At 34.6% G+C, this 20,434-nt stretch overlaps 1 pseudogene; it reads right to left on the bottom strand.

Moving 5' to 3' along the window:
* Positions 1 to 4,199: 4,199 nt before the first annotated feature.
* On the bottom strand, positions 4,200 to 4,723 carry LOC148021040 (uncharacterized; annotated as a pseudogene).
* Positions 4,724 to 20,434: the final 15,711 nt, after the last annotated feature.

Genomic DNA, 20,434 nt, shown 5'->3' with positions numbered 1-20,434 from the left:
CCCAGTACCATCTAAGTGCCTGTAGTAACATTGAGGGTTGTTTTAAATAACAAGGAATTCACATAAGATAAGGTAAGCTGAACAAATCCACTAGTAGGAGAAGACCCCCAATCATCGAAGAGTGGCCAAGGACACCAATCATCGAAATTTTACATATGAAAACTAATTTTTTCTATCAAATAATCAAAATTTTAATAATTTGTTATTTTTATTTTAATATTAATTACTAACTTTTTTATTTTCAAATTTACAAAGCTTATCTAGATCACGATTCAACATTGCATTCAATATAACTTCATAGGAACACCATTTGAACCAAAAAAATCCATGAAATTATCATTTTCTATTAAATCCCATAAGTTATATTCAATGGCCAATCATCTTCTATCTATAACCCTTGGGGCTTGCGACTCTCAAAGACGATAGTAATATCCATAGTTGTACTATCATGATGTCTTTTTTATCAGAACACAACCATTCACCCTTGAGCATCCTCAATCTATGATACTTAAACAACAAGTATAAAGTCTATTATATAACACCATATCTGTAATTGAAAAGGAAAGCCAAGTAATCCATCCCAAATTTGGAGCTTTGTGGTTTTGATTCCCATTACATGAATTGTTGGAAATGATTGATTATTCCATAGTTTCAGACATATTCAAGTATATTCAAACATTTCCAATCATTTTTCATAATAATAATAAAATATTCATCATAAAATTCAATAAAAGACCACTTACACTAGAATCCACATACTACACGTCGTATTTCAAAAACGGGAAGCTGCTAATGCTCTTTTACAACCTATTGATACTCTTTTACAGCTGTTGATACCTCCTTTGCACTTCCTTGATCCATACCTAGCATCTCGTCACTCATGAATCGCCACACCTATTCCCCCTCATCCTCTCAGCCCATATGAACCACATTTATGGCAAGAGAGAAAGACTAAATTTCTATCTTTTCATTTGATGCGTCAAATCTTGTGTGGTCTAGAGCAATGCAAAGCAAAGAATTTGAGGAATCCATAGCTAGAAGCATGAAGCTGATGCGAAGGGTTGTAAAAATCAAATATTTCATGGATTGGATATATGATGATTGTAAAGATAGTTGTAACTAGCCTACAATTTATTTATATGCAATTATTGTTGAGATTTAACATGGATCTTGAGCAATGTTAGCTATGGAGGTTGGAAGTCAAAGACAAGAAGCATGTTGATATGGACTAAACACACTGACTATTACTCAATTGAATTAGGTTTCAAGATTAATTGACTTGGACTCATAAACACAATCTTGAGTAGACATGACAAGAACTAAAAGTACAAAGTACAATGGCATTGCATTCAAATGATTGTCAAGTATACTCTTTTATAGTTGTAGAATGGTACCACTTTCTTCCATTGTGTCTACAGGATAAAGAGCATCTCTAAGCTACATGTTCCTTGCCTTGTTGTTCCATACAAAGAGGAAATACATGGGCATGATTTCATATATCTCAACACCCCTCCTCAATCACAATTGTGAAAGCATTGAGTATACAAAGGCTGTTGTGAGTAGAACCTTTCTAAGTGTGGGCATACCACAAATAAAGTGAAACATTCAAAGGCTATTGCAAGGAAACAAAACATCCTACTAAGTGTGGGTACACCAAAGACATGGTAATAATCCAAGAATTGTTACAAGGCCTCACGAAGTGTGTAGAGGCTATGGTGCATAGGTTACATGAGTAGTACAAGGCTTATGATAAGAGCATTAACGCAAGTATATACAATGCTCTAAAAAAGTCAATCTACATAGTGGGAATAGAAGGGCTGATGAGACTTGTCCTTCTGCTCTTGAGTGTCTTCTTCTTCTTCTTCATGGTTTTCTTTCTCTTTCACAATTGCAAGGTAGGCCTTTTGTGATCTCTTTCTAGCATGACAAAATTTTTCAATGTGCCCAGTTCTTTTACAAAAGTCACAAACAATGTCTTTCTTCCCTTTGTACTTGTTGTTAACATAGAAGAGCACATCTTCTTCTTTTGAAGTTATTGCTTCTTCTTTATCTTTGATCTTTTTCTCTTATTCAAGGATTGATGCTTTGATATCTACCAACTTTTGGTTTGGCATATTAATTAGTGTAGTGGAGACATTACCAAATTGTGGAGGAAGACTCTTAAGCAAGACTCCAATGCATATGTCTTCTTCCATTTTTAAGTTAATCCATATAAGTTGAGTTAGCAGACTTTCCATATAATTAAGATGAGTTGCAAGGGATGTATTATCCTTCAAATCTGGCTTGAAAAACTCAATCAACAATCCATATTTTGAGGATTTAGATTGGGCACCAAACAGTGTGTCCAACAGTTTCCAAGTGGCATGAGATGTATCACATGGGCCTACATGGTGGGTATAACTATCATCAATCTCAAGCTTAATTATTTATTGGAATTTTTCATCATTATTTTGCCATATTTCTACAAGAGCAGCATATCTAGGTCTCTTCTCCTATCCACTAGTTATTGACCATAAACCTTTCTTCATGAGGATTAGCTTTATCCTTATCTACCATGTGTAGAAGCATGTTTCTTTGATGGATTATGACATTGAATATTTTCTCATAATGGATGGAAAGAGAAAAAAAAAATCTTTGGTATTAGATTAGGACAAAAGTTAAACCTAACTGTGTGAAGAGACATAAGAGTAATCGTGCTAAGAAGCACTAAATGAGTGTCAAAAGACATTATGCTTATTGAGCTTGATGTTGAACTTTGCTGCTTGATCTTGAATCTTCTCCTTTCTCATTTGATTTGTTGGGAAAACTGAGTGGAGCACTAGATTATAGTAGAAGTGATTTAGTTGAGCCAAGAGAAACGAGAAAATGAAGTAATAAGTGAGATTGAAGAAAAGTGGCTATGGCTGCCCTTTAGGGTTTCCTGGGTCTAATTGGTTTTTATGATGTAGCAACTCCCACAGTGGACTATTTGAGCTAAAAATTTGTCAAGAGAGAGAGCCCATAGCATTACCTTCAAAATCCCTAAGGTAGCTGGAGAAATTGTGATCTAGCCTTTAAGCTGTTGAGAGTTTTAGCAATCACACCCATTTGTATGCCTCTTTGTATGGAGCAGTGGGCAAGGGAAATGCAATCAATCTAGTCCCATAAGCATATTGGTGGAAAGTGCTACCTACCCAGAAGACTATAAAGCATTGTACTTGCCTATCATTTGAATGCAATGTCATTGTACTTTTGTCCTTTCAGTCAAGTGTCATTGTCCACTTACACAAGATTGTGTTTATGAGTCCAAGCTTTAATCTTGGAACCTAATTCACTTTTTTAATAGTTAGTTGTCATATCTGTGTCTTCATGAGTCTTGTCTTTATCTTCCATCCTCCATAGCCATGCTCTAGATATATGCTTTTCAACACTGGCAATGGGTGGCTATAGTATGACAAGGTAATGAGGAAATTTGTGCAAGCTACGGGAAAAACACCAATGCAAGTTACAATGCACATCAATCTAGTCAATTTTTAGGATAGGAGGGAGCACCTTGACCTAAAGAAGATATCCACAAAACAAAGCTTAGTGAGATATGTCATGGTTAAATAGATCTATGGGAGGTCAAGAAAAGTAGAGTGAAGATGGAGTGAAGAGATGAAAATTTCTTCAGGAGCTAAGCTGAGGTTAAAGAGAGCTAAAAAAGCAATGTGCAAAGCTAAATCAACCTCACAATAGCTTTGATACCATGTGGAGAAACACAGATGTTGAGCAATGTTAGCTATGGAGGTTGGAAGTAAAAAACAAGAAGCATGTTGATATGGACTAGACACATTGAATATTATGCAAGTGAATTAGGTTCCAAGATTAATAAACTTGGACTCATAAACATAATCTTGATTAGACATGACAAGAACTCAAAGTACAAAGTACAATGGCATTTCATTCAAATGATTTCCAAGTACAGTCTTTTATAATTGCAGAATGGCACCACTTTCCTCCATTGTGCCTCTAGGATAAAGAGCATCTCTAAGCTACATGTTCCTTGCCTTGTTGTTCCATACAAAGAGGCAACACATAGGTGTGATTGCATATTTCTCAACAATTATTGCCTACGATAAATGCCATAGTTGTGTAGATACACAAGAGACATAACCAATTTTGTGAGAAAAATGCATTATTGGCAACAAGAAGCATATTGAAAATCCTCAAGTTACAACTTAAAAACTAAAAGACATACTATTATAGATTGCTCCATAGCTTTCTAGGGTGATTGTGTACACCTACATTCTCCTTGGGATGTGCTCTATATGTATTTTGATACAACATACTAGGTGTGAAAGTAGGTGGTTGATGGGCTACTTGTGGTCTAGCTTGAAGGTGTATGCATCCAATCGCTTGTAATATAGTCTTTGCACAACATATGTGCCTCTATCAATTCCATTTCTCCATTTATCAATGTAACCCTTCTCCACCTTTGTACTATCGCCAATGCATAGAGTGCTACTCAACACATCATGATGACCTTCATACATGAATTCCTCATCACCAATGCCTTCATCTCCTAGAACTTCATCTATCGGCTCAAATTTGGCCACAACCTTAGGAAATGGCATCAAAACATGATAACCCCAAGCCTACACATGAGTTTTATTGATGTACAGATTCCACTTTGAATGTGTGCATGCATCATAGAAGCATGCCAAGTTTCTTGTTGTAAGGGTAATGGGATATTATGGGTTGTGACTATGAAAAGTATGCAAAGAGTGGCACTTGCTTGAGCTACTGCATCAAATACATAGCATGCATATAAGAGAAAGCTCACTCAAGTACATAAGAAGAGAGATGGAGACCAAAACGTTTTCTTGATAGTTTCTTCTTCTTTTTCCATACACAGTACAATGTACACAATGTATAGATAAAATACAATATTGAAAAAAGTGCCTACTAAGTCAAACAATACATGACTAACTATACTAATTGACTAGTGCTATAACTATGCCAGCTGAAGATAGGTACAATAAACTAAATATAATAAGTAATTAGTGGCCATGTGAGGATCATAATGACCACCTATGTACTAAGTGTAGACATGTGGACCCATCTAGCCAATTGATCCATCATTAATGTTCGCACATGTTGAGCTTGCTATCTTAACATTCCCCCCCTCAAGCTCAACTATATCTCTGCAACTCCAAGCTTCATAACTTTTGAAGCTTCTCTGCATCCAATGCCTTTGTAAAAATGTCAGCTATCTGATCATGTGTGCTAACATGTACCAAGTCAATCTCTCTATCATGTACCTTCTATCTCACAAAATAATAGTGCACTGCATTGTGTTTTGTCCTAGCACAGAACACTGGGTTCCTAGCTAGATGTATGTTGCTCATGTTGTCATAGTGGATGACAACTAGACCATCTCCCTACACATCCAAATCACCCAATAACTTTTATAGTCATACCACCTCACATGCTACCATAGTAGCACATCTATACTTAGTCTCTCGTACTACTTGATAAAGAAATTGTAGGTTGCTTTTTGCTACTCCATGTAACTAGTATAGTACTAAGGGAAAACATGAATCCCTTGGTAGATCTTTTGTCTAGCATGCTACCAGTCTAATCTGCATTTGTGTATCCAAATACTTATACATCCTTACTTGCCTCATAAAAAATTCCATAATATAATGTGGATTTTACATACCTCAATATGTGTCTAAGTGCATCCAAACAAGGCTTTCTAGGCATCTGCATAAACTAACTAACAAGGCCAACAACATAGCTCAAGTCTGACCTTGTGATAGTCATGTAAATCAGATAGACTCCCTACTATCCTCCTCAACATAGTAGGTTCTTCTATCTTATCCCCAACATCAGCACTTAACTTCCCATTTTTCTCTAATGGTACTGAAAGAGGCTTACATGCTATCAGATCATACTTGGATAACATCTCGAAGCCATATTGCCTTTGGGATAGCCATATAGCATCATCACATCTAATCATCTCAATACCAAGAAAATACCTCAACTCACCCAAATATTTCATCTTACTTCTTCTTCAAAAAATCCTTAACTTTAGCAATCCAAGTGTCATTGTCACACATGTAATAATCAAGGCATCCACATACAAGACTATGATGACCAAGCTTGCATCTCCCTTTCCACATAAAGTCAATGGTTAGTATAAAAAACATAAAAGTCAATTTTGATAAGATACTCTTTGATCTTGTTAGACCATGCTCTAGGCGCTTGCTTCAACCCATAGAGCACTTTCTTTAACCTATATACATGTGTGGAATGCCATCTCCTTATCTATTGTTGCATCCCAATGAGCATGACCAACAATATCCTCAAAATAAGTGGTCTCAACATCCTCAACTACCTTTACCACATTAGCATAATGGTGAGTTGCATAACCTTCAAAACCAAATCTTCTAATAGGGTATCTGACCCTACTAGACCTGTGTACCACTGGACAACTATGGAACTGTTACATTACCATGTACTCTATGTACACCTCGTGCCTTGACTGAAGGAATACCAAGCTTATCATCAAAACTCTTTGAACCACTAGAATCTCCATCAAATCCCAAATGGCTAGTAGATGCATCATTACCATCCAATACTTTCTTCTTTTCTTTGTCTTTACTTGCAATGCTTTTGTAGATCCACCTAAAGATGTGAGTATGACCATTTCTTTTTTCCTTGTAAGGGTTGTTTTTCACAAATAGAGGACTGGTTGAATTATTATTGACTAGGTGCAATTGGTTCAGGCTTTGAGAACATGGCGGTGCAACACATGTCATTCCCCCACTCCCCCTAGGGCGATTAGTCTATTAGTAGGGCTAGGGTAAAACAATGTTAGTACCAGGGTTATTCTACTCAAATTCTAGTATGCATCATGGCACGTCTTTTCATCCATTTGTTATTTTGAAAGAAATACTTTGAATGGCTTCTTCCATCACCATCCATACTAGAATACTTTTTGCCAAGATTTCTCGTGTAAGGGGCATCCCATCATTTAATTGATGCTCTACATATGCATCCAATTTTATTCCGATTCCATGTTTCCAAAAAAGGTAGAAATTTTTGGTGAAATATATTTGTAATCTTGTTTTCATAGTCATTATAATTGTCAAAGAGTCGTGCACATGCATGCATACCATGAAAAGCTGAAAGTGAAATTCAGAGTTATGTTCTTCCTTCACTAACCATACAAGATTGAAGCATGATTGTGTGTCTGAGACTTCTTGTGATCTATCACCATAGCATGATTTTGCTGTCCATCCAAGAGTGAAGCATGCCAATGGAGAGGAGTTTCAAGAAAAAGTGGTGAGTTGGTTAGCAGGGATGAAAACATCACAACTAGCATGCAAGGAACTATGTGCTATGTCGCTCTTGAGTATGTTGGGAATGGAGCACTTGCAAAGAGAAGTGACATCTCCATTTTTGAGTTCTTGTGCTAGTTATTTTTTCATGTAGATGCCCTATTTAGGTGACAGTGTCACCTACTATGAAGAAGTTTGAGAGGACTAGCCTTATATCCTAGGCTTGGATCTTATCTCAGTCGGGGGAAAGCTCCTTGATGTGATGGATGAAAGGCTTCACAAATACTTTGATCAAAGAGAAGGCCATTTTATGCATAAGCCTAGCTTTGTTATGCTTGCAATGGGTGGTGGCCACAAAGCCTTTTGAACTGCATATCTGTTGGACTACCATTTTGTTGTGAATACCTTATTGCCAACCATGCTAGCCTCCCCTCCATCATTGCTGAAGTGCAGGGAGAAAGTGAAAGCGGAATTTGTTGTTCAAACGGCCATAGTAGGAGTTGTAGGTTGCAAGGGAGAACTTGGCGGGAGAGCATTAACAGTGGGGAGGAGTAGGCTATAAGTTAGTTGGGCTGAAAAAGGCAATAGATCCGATGCTACAACAAAGGTGAGAAGAAGAGAAGCATGTTGCTGGTCTCTGTCATTTGCTGGGCTGAAGAGGCAATAGATTTGGTGATTTTTGAACAATATTTTAGAAGGGGGGTGGGGGATATTTTTAAAAAAACTTCCATGTTGCCTTATTTTTTGGCCAAAAGCTATTTTGTCCCAGGCACCTTTGCTAGAACAGCTCCTTGGTGTGGGAGAAGCATATGCCATGCTTGCATTCTAAGGAATCAAAGAAACTGAAGACAAGGTGAAGCCCCAATCCTCCAATGGCACCTGTGACAAGTTTCATACCAGGGGGATAGGTCAAGCAATGGGGGAGGGGGAGGCACCGGCGCGGATGAGGCGTCATGTGGTCCACCCTAATCACACGCCCCCCATCCAATAACTGATTATTCATCTTCTACTATGGGACATTTGCTTGAGCCTCCTCGAGTAAGGTGACAAAGCCGAAGCCCTTTGACCTATTCATCTTGCAGTCCATGATGACATGGTAGTCAATAATCTCGTTGTGTGCTTGGAAGGCCTTGTGGAGGGACTCCTCATCAGTGTTGTTTGCTCGGCTACTAACAAAGCTAAATCCATGTCTGAGGGCATGGCCTCACATATTTTGATTCATCTCTTCTCTCACATATTTTGATCCTCTTTCCTATCCTTGGTACCATCATGTCAGTCTCAAACATCTTTGTCAAAGCATATGTCACATGCAATACATTACATCCATCAGATGCAGTCTTATCTTATCTAGAAAACGGTCTTACAGGACCACCCTGCAAAAAACTACTCATATCTTTTGAACTAGAACTCAAATCACTAAGATTTAAAAAGAAAAAATGTAGTCCCACTTGTGATGTACAACTTTGCTAAAGACACTGGGATCGAATTTTGAAGTTTTCAGCCCCTAAAATTTTAGCGCAACTTGCAACTATTCATGATAACATGTTGTCCCGGCCACAGATATTGACCTTCCCGACGTTGTATCTCCTACATACAAACATGGGTGTCAAATAAACTTTATAGGACCCTTCCCAATGTATCAAAGCCCATTTTGGATGCTTCAATCACTATTAATCCTCTCCCAATTAAAATAGTTTTAGACATCTTCAGTTTAGCTCTGTTTGTTCACTACGGTCTCCAACAGCCATATCACCCTCCTGGGTCAAACATCCACTAGATAGTCGACCAATAAGGCGTAGATACATGCAATACATCCCCTTTGGCTTTAAATAACTTGTATATCACATGGAATATGCCAAGAACAAAGATCCACGTCATTAACCCACTTAATCTGTTTAGGTCGTCTTTCTTTTCATCCCAAACGACGATATCCTCTATAATGTGCATCAATGTCTCTCTTATATTTTCTATTTTCTATTTATCCTTAACATTATCCAAATTCTCTTTCTCAATATCATTCATTCCTTCAAACTCTGTAGCATCTACATCTTCACTATTTATATTTGCATCATCAAACTCTATAGCATCCACATCCACAAACTCTACGTCATATTTGAGCTCTTTTTTCATCCTGAATTGCTATATCATCTACAAGCTCTTCCATAGTTTCCTCTACATCATCAAGTTTGTGGTATAGTCTAATGATATAGTCCAATGTTATCACTAAAAGATAATACTAAGATCAATATCACAATGTATGAGAGCTCAATGATAGTATTATGATGGTGAAACTGTATACTCTTCTATTTCTATTTTAATTTTCATGTTTAAAGACCCACAAGGCTCACTTCTTTCTTACTTTGAAGTAGGCTTGAGCAACCGCTTACTAACACATGCACACCATGGCTTGTGAATTTTAGGCAATGCTAAAATGTGTTAAAACTTTCTAGGATCGCTTTCTTTTTTATGAAAGCTTGGAAGTTTTGGAATCTTATATGTTGTGGGGTTGTTTTAATGAGCTGATCAAGTTTAGAATGCATTTTTAGCTGAGCAAACATCTGGTCACACATTGTGCCCACTTATCATATCTTCTTTAGACATGCCCTTCATAGTGTTTAGTGGTGAGAACCATTAATATGCTTGCACCCTTCCACAGAATAGCTTGAAGTTGTGCCTCAACTAGATTGTGATCAATTCTATGATAGAGATAGTGTTTTGTATCTATTCCATAAGGATTTGTTAAATTCTTTTATGAAAAAAATAAACTTACAGTAAGGGATCTATAAATTATGGTTAAAAGTCACAGAAGGGTCAAGAAAATATCACAAAATAAGTTACATAGGGATATATAAAACATGCCATGAACACATGTGATATATAGGATTTATATACCAGTGACTGACCCAAGATCTTAACCATGACGTGTTATTTTGGTCACCATTTGCTAAATCACTCCAAGATCCTTGTCAAAGCTCTAAGCTTAGCCTCTACTCCATGCAGACAACTTGGAAGTACCTTGCCATGTGTCTCCTATACCTACTATATTGGATTCTCATATATAAAAATAGGAAAAAGAGATAGTGAAAATAGGAAAATTCAAATGGACCAAGAGCCTAAGCTCTAATACAATTTGTAATTGAGTGAATCAAGAGAGAAAAAGAGGAGAGAAGAGTGCATGATAGAGAGAAGATGAGCGCAAGTGAGAGAGAAAGTCTAAATGAGGAGAGAAAAATACAAGAAAGAGGAAAGAGAAGCCATGATTCAGTCTAAGAGAGAGGATGTAAGATGAAGAGACTTTTATATTAATTATGAAGTTAAAGCCCTCTCATGCTTGTAAATTGAACTTGATGACTCCACCTTATAGAACATATAAGATGCCATGTGAGTTCAAAAGAAATTGTATTTTATTTAGTAAAATTTATAGGATTATATTTACAAAGGGTTTTTTAATTATACTTGTAAAAAACCAATAAGTTTAATGAAGTAAAAGGGATCATTTTATGGCCTAATAACATGCAAAGAAATGGTATTTCTTAATACCCTTTAAAGACACATTATATAGATTATTTTTTATAGGTGCACCTCCTCGAAAATTGAGCCCCACTAAATTCCTTGAAGTTTCAAAGATATAGATACAAATCAGTTTAAAAGAAAGGAGAGTTTTGCCCATGTATCTTTAGAAGCTACATGCAAAGTTTATGAAGGGTCTTTATAAAGAAAAATCAAATTGGATGCTAAACCTAATATACATGCTAGAGATTAGTAAAATAATTAGAGATTCTAGTGGATATGTTTATGTATCTCTACCATCATTGTGATAAGATTGAATGGATGGTTTCAACAACCAAGAAAGAATCTTCATGTTTGTTTAGTAATAGGATAGTTTTATGGAAAATAAAATCTTAGAGGGTAGTGGCTAAAAAGTTTTCATATAGCATGTACCATCAAAGTGTTTGGAATTTGGTGATGTTGATTGTAATGATAGTCAAGATTCAACAAATCCAAGCGATTATCAAGACATGTAGGGGAATTAAAAGTAACCTAGGACTAGGATATCAAGTTTCTTTAAGATTTAATAATAAGAAATTGAAATGGAAAATACACTTATCAAGTGTTTATCTCTAATAGCTTACCTCTTTTTTGAAAAATTATATCTAAGTTCTCATAGAGGAAAAACTTATTAATTTGAATGAAGCATTTGTCATGTCTTGACATGAATTATACTCTCACATTATTATATGCCTTGTTTAGAGATTTAACTTGTATATAGAGGTTATACCTTAGTCATGAGGGAAATGACTACGTTTTTGTTCCTCACACTCTATGAGATTTCCCGAAAAAACAAATTTTAAAGAAGAAAACAGAATGCAACTCTCTCTCTCTCTCTCTCTCTCTCTCTCTCTCTCTCTCACTCAAATAATGAGAGGATAATACACCATAGAAAACTTACATAAATAATATCAATTAGGGATAATAGACATATTTGGGTGAATGTGTATTTGTAATTAATATTATGGTTGTCTATGTAATTATTGATGGAACTTGTCAACATCTGTACTTGAGCAATTTGTCATTTTAAACATCTTTTAATCCCTATTCACATCCTTTTTTACACAAATCTTTATGATTTTGCATATTATCTCCTAGTTATTCTCATAGTATCAATCTAGTGTTTCCATTACATTGTTTGCCTCTCTTAATGCTTTAATGAAAAATACCCAATTTCTATTATTTGCTCTCTTTTCTAAAAACATATAGGGCATCATGAATTCTTTGTAGAGTTTCAAAGTCAAAGAATCACTTAAACTCGAACACATCCTCAACCTAGGTTTATAATCATTGTTTCATCATATTAACTCTAACCCCATGTACCCCTTTCAAAGGTTGCGGATCAAATACCATACATGATTCCCCACATTTGACATTTACTCCCTCTATGAACCTACTTTATTCCTTTGATTAATGCCTTGGAGCACGTCCTTATGCTAGAAATGATTATGTCTTCAACTTCCTTTCCGCTTCCATGTTGTTTTGTATATTCTTTATTGATAAGATCATTGGGAGCCACATTAAAGTTTGTTGACCAAATAAGCAACATGTGATTTTGGAACTAGAAATCTTAGCATGAGACTTGAATAAATGTTCAACATATCAAGAAATAAGGGTAGAAAACTTAATGCCTTACTATTTGAAAGATAAATGCTATCCTTACTTGTTCTTAGATGTGACATCTAAGATGTTGATTCATTTTTCAAATGGAACATGCTTTGTTAAAGTAATATTCCTTATGCATAGCGTGAGGGAAAATCTAGATTTTTTAAGACTTTAGAAGTACAACTCCATACTCATTAAAAATTGTGCCCAAAACATCTCTTTTTAGTAATTAAAATAAATCTACAAGGGCCCAATCCATATGGTATTCAAAATCTCATATAGTACATTATTGTGTATCCTAACGTAACTCACACAATTCATATCTCACAATGTATGGGCGTGCAACATTTCAATGAAAGTAGTGAAACTTATATCTTTAACAATGCACTCCGTGTGTAAAGCTTAAAATTCATTCCTTCAAGTATTTTGCATTTCATCACTACATACTCCTCATTTCATGTCTCTCCATTCGCATACATATCATTAATTCTCATTATCCTCTATTAACATTATACTTTAATTTGGACTTCGATATGAAAACTAATTCTCGTTATCTTCTATTAAGATTATACCGTAATTTGATGTTGGTTAACTAACTAGTTCATTCTTGATCCTCTCCTACACACATGCAAGAACATTCATATTCATTGTAAAATTTTCCAAATTGATATGTATTTGTACACAATCTACATTACCATGTTTAGTTACTTTTGCCATATGTTTAGGCTATAAGGGTTTAAGTCTTGGGTTCACTAGAGTTCTAGTCTTAGAGTTGTGGGATATGCCTTTAAATGTAACTTAAAATTGTCCCACCATGTAAAAATGTATCACACGTGTGTGCACATACACACCCTATTCATGCATGCACATCTTAGGATTATTCCTACCATGCAATAACCCTTTTCTAGGGCAAGGTGTAACTATCTTTATAAATATCAAACAGAAGAGAAGACATAAGGTTGGCCTACAATATAATGGAGACCTTGAACACCCACCCATCTTATCCTTATGATGGTCGAGTGGTTGATGCAAGTGTGTTCGATATTCAATGGTTCAACATGGAATTGTTGGATATGCATTAAGGCACATATGGATTAACTTTCCCATTAACTCATGTCAAAGAATATATATATGAGAATTGAATACCCTAGCTTACAAGAATGAAGACACATGACGAATACGTATGCCAATACGTTTGCAATATCACTTTATACATTTTGCATTTCCCCTTCTCTATGCTTTGCCACATAGAACCCACTTGACTATTATCGTTCTCCTACATACCATTTCAAACACTTTATATCTTTCCATCACCGCCCTATGCCCACTCCACTCACATTACGTGTTGTATTCAACCTCAAAACAACACCGTGCCTACAACCTCCATCATTTTTGTTGGCCCTCTACTTTGTGGTTTCTTGTATCATCTTCTAAACTCTATCAAATCTTAAGTATTATTCTCTAGTTTCTTTATGTTTCTTATGGTGTGTGAATGCTTCCCAAATTGAAATGTTTTCAATCATTCAATGATACATCCTAAAAGAAGTTATATATGTGTATGAAGATGTGTGCATGCGTGTTTGTGGTTGTGTGCGTGTGTACAAAAGCATACACAAACACATCATGAAAATGTCTAAGAGGGGGAATATTAAAATGAATATTGTATCATTCTTAGTACCGTCTCTTTTACAATATTTCTATATTTAATACCATGCATATCTTATTAGAATAACTGGGCACATGGTTCAATGCAAGACAAATGGGACCACTTTTTGATCTAACTAGCTATTAAAAATGGCATCTAGTAAATTTTTTGCAAATATATTATGGTTAAGGTTAAACCTTGAGTTTGGTACGCAAAATTAGTCTTTTTGGCTATGTCCATGACTATATGGTATATGTGTATGTGTGCCATTTAATCAATACTCTATACTTTTCATTAATAGATCTTATTATAAGGCCCACTATTCAAAACTTGGATCTCTCTTCAATTTGATGCATAGATGTAATCTTTTACCTTCAACTTAATAGCTAGAACTCAATAGTTTATTCATATTAAAAACAATTTTTTAATTAACAGTTTTTTAAACATGATCAAATAGGTCCAAACTATAGAAGCGCCTATCATTTATATATTTTTATCTCTTTTTGGATGCTTTCACTTCTCCCAAAGCTTGCTAAGAATTTTCAAAGTAGTAAGTAAAGTTTTTATTATTACTATCTACTTTCTTAGAAAAGTGACATTCTTCTTTATTAATTTTCCATAGTTGGAATCTTCTTGATATGATTAGTTTCAAAGTGTGCATTTTTATCATAAAACCTATCAAGAGGTTTTAAGAGCAAGCATAAACATAACAAACCTATCAAGAGGGTTTTAAGCACAAGCATAAAAAACCTATCAAGGATATGAGAGTGCAAAAGGAAAGGGAAAATACTAAATTTGACAGAAAAATCAAGATTATGAGATAAAAGTACTCCTTATCCTTTTAGATAACTTTTTCACAAACTGAAAAAACTTGGTTGGACCACAACTTTCAATACTAAACTTATGCATAAACTTCTAGCTCTTGCATGCTGTTACATATCTCAACCCTCTATTTTGCATACAATCAATACCTATTTACAAATAATCTTATCTATGAATTTTTCCTAAATAAAATGCATCCCTTTTCTAGTGAATCTATAAATAACCCCTTTATATGGCATCATTATGTATGCAAAAAATGTTGAAAAACGGTACTTTAAAAATTCCTTTTGTTAAAGACATGTGATATGGCTACATATGTATGTGACTGGTCCCCTTGAGACTAAGATGATGATACCTAAAAGGCACATACCACCTTGAGACTTATGATGATGAAACCTAAAATGAACATACCAACCTATGACATATACCTCACATTTGATCCTAACTAGATAAAGTTTGTAGATAATTAATTTACTCAAAATATCCTTAGAAAGATCTACTTTTCTATATATAATGTGCAAACATGTCATAATAAGATATTCATAACAACTACACAAAATTCTTTTTGCATAGCAAAAATGCTCAAGAATGAATGAGAATTTCACTTAAGAAAGCATGCCAAGTTATACCTAGTTAATAACTTTTAATCACACTCAATATTGGACAAACTTGTTCAAAAAATGCACTAATTTTTTTTGAAAATTCAAGGTTGAACTAGGAAGGGATAAAATGGTATGGTCTCATGTTTTGTTAATGTGTATAGTTAATAGAAAATATATTATATCCTTCACTATACAATTGGGATTAACACAAAATTGAGAATAGATATATAGCAAGATAGAAATTGAGATAAGAGTGCATGACAAGAGAATTGCTACAATCTCCCTCCATATATGAATGAGCACATCCCTTATGCATGTATTCATAGATCCGTATTCCTTAGATTTTGTATTAAAAAATCATGAAAATGATCCTTTTGAAACTTTTTCATTTTCTTGCATAAATAATATCATTTTTTCTAATATTTTTCTAAATTTTATTTATTTATTATTATTTTTGCATTGATGCCATAATAAGAATGTCACAATAATAAGAAATAATTCCACACATAAGTGAATTCATATATCCAAGTAGTAGTACCACCAAAACAATAAAGCAAAAGTTTCACAATTTAGATGGGATTCTTTGATCTCATTAGTTATCTCTTTTAGAATTTTTATATTTTCATGGGCTAGAGTATTAGCTATTAGAAAATCAATAACTATAGTAGTCATAGAGACATATAATTTCTTTCCATAGATATCTCAAAAGGTCTCCTGCTATAGTTACATGTGTATTCAGAGCACGTGTTTTGCCAAATTTCCTTATTATGTGCTTGGATTTCTTTCTTGAGAGGTTTACCTAGTGTAGTAGTCTTACCATTATTTAATGTGATGGAATGTCTGAAGGTACATCTATAAATCAATCGAACATTTCTTGATCTTGTAGGGCTTTTTGCAAAATAATAAAAGAATCCTAGCATTGTAACAAAGATTGATGAGCACTATATAACACTGATTGATAGTATTGATGCATATGAATATTTTCATCTAAGCATTTACAACAACTTGTAGAGCAATTTTATCATCCCTAATAAAAGTGAGCAATAAAGAAGTGAAATTGGAAGGTAGATTTAATTTAGTGGTAGGGTCATTAAGATACAAGAAACCATCCACCCAAATATCAATATATTTCTTTCCCTCAAAATGATATAGGAAAGAAATTGTTGCATCTAGGCCATGCTTGTTGAGAAGACTTGGCAATAACATACTCTTTATCTACACAAAAATGAAAATCCACCTTTCTCTTGTGATGTCTTATATCCCTAAGTGGTTTCATTAGGGATAGGGTAGGAAATAAAGTAGATTAAGTTTTAAGTATAATATTGATTTGGAAGGGTTAAAGGAAGAAAAAGAACATGAGAACTACTTAGATGCATATATAATATGGTTAGGCACTACTAGAAATGGAAAAGACCATGTTTTGAGAGGGGAGGAAAAAAAAGCACTTTTGGGATCATATTTAGTCCGCCTTGTTGATGTGGCACTTAGGAGTAGTAATGGAGCATAAAGTGAGTATGTAACTACCTTTGTGGGTTTCAAGTACCACATGTGTTGGTATTAAAAAATATAAATTGATTTGGAGGGCCTTTAATACAAAAAAAACATATAGAAAATTAGTATTTCAACTTGCAGTATGATTTACTATCTTTTGAGAAAAAGAAACCCATTTTTTTGGAAAAAGAATAATCAAAGTTGCTAATGTGGCACTTTTGGAAGAGTGGTATTTTCATCTTCAAGCAAGAACTAATTTGGAGGGTATTTAATGTAAAAAAGTATACAAAGAATTAGTATTTCAAGTCACAATATGATTGGGTACCTTTTGAGAAAAAGGAACCCATTATTTGCGTAAAATTTTCAAAATTAATTTTTTGGGATAAAAATAAAATCTAAGTTGTTGTGTTATGGCACTTTTGGAAGAGTGGTGATCTCATCTTAGAGGATGAAAAAGGCTAGTTACCACGGTGAGAAGAAAGGGAGACTGATCCCTTCCTTTCTAGTAGGATTGACCATAAAAGGTGGATGGAGCCTATGAATGTAAGGATGACAAAAATGCATGCAATAATGACCTTTGAAGAGGGACTAATAGAAGGTTAAGGATTCCTAAAACCAATTGCTTACAAGGTCCTTTTTTATTCCATGTTTCCCCTAATGTGTAATTATCGTCACAAATCTCAAAGACTACTTATACCGTACAAGTACTTTGTGTCCTTGTGATGAACAAGAACTCATTGATAGGTTTAGAAATGTGATTTTGATGCACCATAAAGGTGGTTTAAAACTACTTTTGATAATAACAATATAGTACTAAATTCATGTAATCAGGCCTATAAAAGGATTTCATAGGATTGGGGGACTTCCCGTCACTTGGTAGCATGCCTAGTTGATGGTAGCAATTATATGCTATATGTTTTCGTGGGTTATAGATAAGATTTAAATCTTTTATGGTTGCATAAAGGCTATCTATAGTAAGTTATAGTCCTACAATAGGATGATCTCTAAGTTTTCATCATAGAGATTTTGGAAAATCATCCCAACAAATGGTATTCCCCTCATATAGTGAGTGCATGTATTGGATTTTTTTTGTTGTGCATTGTATGACTCAAAGGGATTTGTGACATCTTCCATCGGAGTTCTTAGTTCTCAAATTGATTCAATCTTCTCTAATCCTATTCTTTTCAAATTGTACTATTTGTACTCTTCTCTGTTAAACCCTCTTAGTTAAGGCTTTGGACTTGGTATGCCCCCATAATGTGGACATGCCATCAGTTGGTGTGTAGGTTGGTTTTTGTGTGGTTTGGATTCTTTGAATATTTGAACTAGAAATTAGTATTTGATTCAATCTATGAGGGTTAGGTTTCTATTATTAGTTGGAATGAAAATTCACCTTTGGTCGATATTTGTGAAGTATGGACAATCATGTCGTCTCCCACATACTACATGTGCACACATCCATCTTTCAGACATGATAATGATTATGATGGTTATTTCATATTCTTTTATTTGGAACAAAGCATTGTCCATAGTGATTAGACATGAAGAGAGGTGAGTGCTTGGAAGAAGAGAAGGAGAGTTACCTTAGGCACATGAAGGGATATTGTAAATCAGATTCTAGATCTCAAAAAACTTTGGATGAACATTAGGAGAAAAAATTTAAGGAGGAATTATAGTAGATTAAGGAGAATGAAGAGGATGAAAAGTTAATGAAGGGCAGTTAGGAAGGTCATCCAACAGAACGTTCATATTACGAAAAGGGTAAGATTTCAATATAAACTCTATCTTTTATTAAATCCTTTGGATATTTCCTTATTTCTCATTCAAGACCACCAGGATTTTATTTGTCTAGACTCTTCTAGTTTGATCAATGCCATTTGTGGCAAGAAGATGGGTAATGTGGAATTACATCATGTACCCCTTTAGCATTTTTGTGACCTTTTACATAAAATCCCTTGAGATCACATAAGTGTTTGGTGATATGACTATATTTTGTTGGAAAAAGAATTGCTTGCTAGAAACTTCAATGAGGGCTTTAAGGTGATGAGTAAGTTCTATCTTGAGGTCAATGGTGGAAAGAAGTTAAGACATTTGAAGCAAAGCTCTTGGACTATGGAATTTTGTATCATTAATATTTCCATAGGTTTCCATTTAGCACACTTTGATGATATCCCTCCATGAAATAGTCTCTGATCTAGTGAGCACATTAAGTCAACATTGACAATTGCAAGTGTAGTCATGGATGACTTAGGTTGGGTGCTTGTTATTTGTTTCCATTCATGCCTTGGGACTTTGTAGAAAATGGTATCACATGCACGACTGCAAACATGTTGCAATAGTCATTGGAGTGCTCAATACCTTATTTAGTGACATCAAAGTGTAGAATCTATTTTAAGATATTAAATGTTTTGTATGTTTTTCTTTTGATTGTTAGATATTTTTTTTTCAATGGTATTACGACTGACTAATTTTGGTGTTTGTATAGAGCCAAGTTTTTAGTCATCGTTCAATCTTTCCTGGCTTATCATAATCTAACATTTATGTTTTTTGGAAGTAAGACCACCCTACAATAGGAAAGTTATGAGGGGAATCTAACCATCCCCTTTCCTTGAGGAGTATGTTTAGTTTTTCTAATTATCATAACATAATTTAGTTTAACATATAAATTTTTTTCGATAATTGATCTATTAAATAGTATTCCTTCACATAAGTTAAGCATAAACACAAATATAATAAAAACTAAACATTTGAAAAAATAAAATATTTATTATCTTTAGTCTTATTTTAACAACTATTCAAGTGATCTATATGTCCAATTGAATGCCAAAAATAACCCACCAAGTCTACTCTCAACTAGCATCAAGGTCTTCTAGGAGATTCACTCGAGCTCATAGGGTGTAAGCTAGTCTTAGAACACCCAAGGAATTACAACTAAAGTCTCCCTAGCTCCATTAGGAATATTTGAGGTTACTTTTTGGCCTTGTAAGAGATTGAGGAGAGAGAAATGGCAATGCAGCTTATAAAAAACATTATTGAAAAAAAATTCGCAGTTTTGGAGAAATTTGGTCATTTTATATAGTTGTCTATCCCTCATTGATGGTGAACTTCAAAGACAATTGCATGCACTTGTCACCTTTAATGCCTTGTTGGCACCACTTAGAAACTTCCCTTCAAGCTTCTATGACTCTCTCTCCAAAAAAAAAAAAGTTTGTCTTCAAATTTTCATTTTGGGGGATTGCAAGCTTGGATCACTTCTTGGTAACTCGATTGTAAGCATGGACAATTGTAAACGTTCATACCACCTCCACATCGATATGGATGATAAGTATGCACATAGCCACAAGTTCAAAGACACTAAAGTGCATCTATAATGTGTCAAGGGGTGCTACTTCTCAGAGTCCTTACATTTATTA

Source organism: Lygodium microphyllum, chromosome 18 (assembly GCF_053477565.2).
Source record: "Lygodium microphyllum isolate KBCC chromosome 18, Lygodium_microphyllum_v1.1.10, whole genome shotgun sequence".
NCBI lineage: Eukaryota > Viridiplantae > Streptophyta > Polypodiopsida > Schizaeales > Lygodiaceae > Lygodium > Lygodium microphyllum.
Note: the sequence above shows the minus strand (reverse complement) of the source record. Positions and strands in the feature narration are given on the sequence as shown.